The 3,306-nt window shown below is 39.7% G+C and overlaps 1 non-coding gene across 1 annotated transcript; it reads right to left on the reverse strand.

The window, feature by feature from the left end:
• Nucleotides 1-650: 650 nt before the first annotated feature.
• Nucleotides 651-723, reverse strand: trnat-ugu. The gene has a single exon. It is a non-coding gene; the product is annotated as a tRNA-Thr (tRNA).
• Between the last annotated feature and the right edge of the window lie 2,583 nt (nt 724-3,306).

Consider the following 3,306-nt stretch of genomic DNA (forward strand, 5'->3'; position numbering starts at 1 on the left):
ACTGTGCTTGCATCCTGAAGGTTACCAGTTTGATTCTCAGGTAGAATGCTGTTGCTTCCTTATCAAACCTGCGTTTTGTAGTTCTTCCAGTGACCATGATATGCACTTTTGTACGTCGCTTTGGATCTACTGAAGGTCAGTCGACACTAAAATATGTCTGAGATTAGTCATTTGAGAAGTTGCCTCATAATAAGATGTTGTAACGGCCATATACTACGTTTTTTCTGGTAGGTAGATGTCAGTCATACACTTTGCTTCTGAAATTCAATTGTACATTGAACAAATGATCTTATAGTGCCCCCTCCTGGAGAGACATAAAATGCATAGTTTCCCTGGGTATTAAAGGTTACAGCAACTGCACTGTTACTCTAATTGTTGAAAGGCTTTACTTACAGGATATTAATTTGCTAATATGGTAGCTCCCGGGACATGGCGGATTATTACAAATGGAGGTCATATTTTATATTAATGTGTACTCTTGAAACTAAACGATATGTTTTGTCATTACATTCATGCGAGACTCGGTACAATAGGTATGGAACCCCGTAGAAAAATAACAGTTGGTTGATCAACCTGACAACGTGGCTGTGCAGTATGACAATTACTTCTCAGTCATATTAGAAACTAATTTGACAAAACCGAAAATTTGAAGGCCCCAGCGAGGATCGAACTCGCGACCCCTGGTTTACAAGACCAGTGCTCTAACCACTGAGCTATGGAGCCACACTGCAACGTGCTTATTTTCAGTTGGAGTTACAATGATATCAGTTCACGCAGACTATGGTTTTCAGGAAACTTGCGTATTATTAAAGTATTTACTTGAATTTTCACCTTTGTTCCGAGATAGGCAGCAGTATCAATGGATCTAGACCCAACAGCTATAGCTAGCTAGTAGCATAAACTAAGTAACCAGTTCGTCATATACACGCTACAACCTAGCAAGCTAAGTTTGACCTCTATCGAAAAAACTACATGCAACTGTACACGTTTCCCATATTTCTTTACTACTGTTCAACAGATTGATTTGAAATAAATCATTATTCAGCATACTTAAAACGAAGTAGTTATGGCGGTCAGAAGAAAATCTGGTAGTGTGGTGCAATTTTATATGCGCATTTATCAATCGGTTACAAGCTTTAACGTGACCACTTAAAAGCTGAATATATCGATAATAAAAGCTAGCTTGTAGCTATCGACAATTAATAGAAAACGCTGTTTTACTACTTAGCCTATTGGCGCCCTGTTCCCCGAGGAAGCCGTGAGTCTCTGTAATTCTTGGTAGTGAGATCCAATCAAATCCCCGTTCGCTATCAAAAATCTACCAAGAATTGAAGGCACTAGCTAACCAATCGCTTGCTCGAGTACCCTCTGAAGTACATATAAATTTAATAAACCTTTTGAAAAATGTTCCCCTTAGATACAAGGCTTTAGGACTGAGATGGCTTTGTTTGCAAAAGAACAGATTACCATTTACATTATTATTTTTGTTGTTGTTGTTATTATTATTTTTCTTGTACTTATGTGCAGTCCAAACTGAATGTCAGCTGGGCTAGTTTATCCTCCTTTCCAGGGAACTAAACATTATTTCCACTTAGGACCAGCAGCACTCTCACAGCAGGCTCATCCGGCTCTGCTTGGAAGTGGACCCCAGCTGGGGTTAGGCTAAGTGGCCCTGGAAATTTGTGCAGGTGAAGTGTGTTTAATACTGTCCCTGCAGGAAATCACGAAGGCATTGACAGGCATCTGAAGCATCTCATTATGTCTGGCTTGCTACATACTGCTGAGGATAGTCCTCTGGGTAAACAGCTTAGGAAGTAACTTGTCTTGGCTAGTGTTTTTCACTGTGATTTACTTTTTTAAACTTACTTTCCAGTGTGCAGCCAGCTCTATGTTAAATCACTTCTCAGCAGCTCAGAGAAAATGTCAAGATTAGAGAGGGTAACATGCATCCTTTTCCCATCTGTATTGTACAGTAGTTTTGTAATGTTGCTAGGACAGGAATCCCTGTGCTTTGGAACAAATTAAGGTCAGAGAACTTCACTACTGGGCATGGTACATGGTTGTGGTAAGCAACAGCACAGCTGAGCCAGGCTTTTCCTCACTTTAGTTGTTTTGCAAGGGCTAACATTATTGACATGCCTTGGCCAGTGAAGGGTTTGGTATTGTGATTCCAAGGTATGTAAAATAATGCTGGCTGCACATGCTGTGGAAATGCACCCATAATTTGAAAACCCTGTCTTAAAGCCACTCACTTGGCTATCCACTAATTATGATATGCTTTCAGTTATTAATGTAAATGAATGGATAAGGGAAAGGGCCTTTTGTATTCATATACATTATTTCTAGTAATTTTAGATATTATCGGTGGTCTGTGAAAAGAACTTGCTGAGGAGAATCATCTATCTGTCTGTCTGTCTGTCTCTGTCTGTCTGTCTATCTATCTGTCTCTATATCTCTATATCTGAAAGCTCAGACAGGCTCATTTGAGCCTCTGCCTGTTTTACAGTAGAGCATGGTTTGAACAACCCCTGCACCTTTGTTGATAGATCATTATAATACCTTCAGTGATAATGTGAGCAGAATGCTGGGTTTCTAAGAAAAAGGGGAAAAAAATTGGCATGATTTGTAAGGATTAACCAAAGTTGGCAGGCTGATAGGCATCCACTTTTATGGATTCTGCCAATAGTCGGTTCCTGTGTTTTGTAAGAGAACTTTCATTCACTATTTAAAGTTCCAACAGACTTCAAAAGCACACACCATACTGTCCCATAAAGCAGTTCATAGTAGAGGGATGAGCCAAAGATAAAGGTGCATGTATAAGCTACATAGCTTTGTAAGTGGTGTGGAGAGTCACTACAATACATATTACCATAAATAAACAGAAGTAGTAACCTGTCACTTTGAACCGCAGTAGACATTTACTTTCTGGACTAACAGCATGTCTCTCAGTCTGTGACACAATCCTGCCTATTAGCATGCAGAGCAGACAGAAGCCTTCTCTCTAAAAGACCTATTCAGACCAAATGACCTACTTTTCAAATTGTCCGCAGTCGACTCCGCTGTTTTTGAGCGGGGCACAGAGCTGTCTCAGCCTTTCTTTGACACATGGATTTCAAACTGCGCTGTGATGGGAGTCTCAAACTGTGCTATGGTGTACACACTGATGTCTGTCAGTGAGGATAATTTGACTTGAGCTGTCACTTTGTCACTTTGACTGGGCCAGATCTCCTTTCCTATGTATTCAGCAAAAATACAAAATCAATTGCAACAACTGAAATAAATAATAATAAAAAGAAATTAAAATAG

This window comes from Anguilla anguilla, chromosome 1, assembly GCF_013347855.1.
Source record: "Anguilla anguilla isolate fAngAng1 chromosome 1, fAngAng1.pri, whole genome shotgun sequence".
Taxonomy (NCBI): domain Eukaryota; kingdom Metazoa; phylum Chordata; class Actinopteri; order Anguilliformes; family Anguillidae; genus Anguilla; species Anguilla anguilla.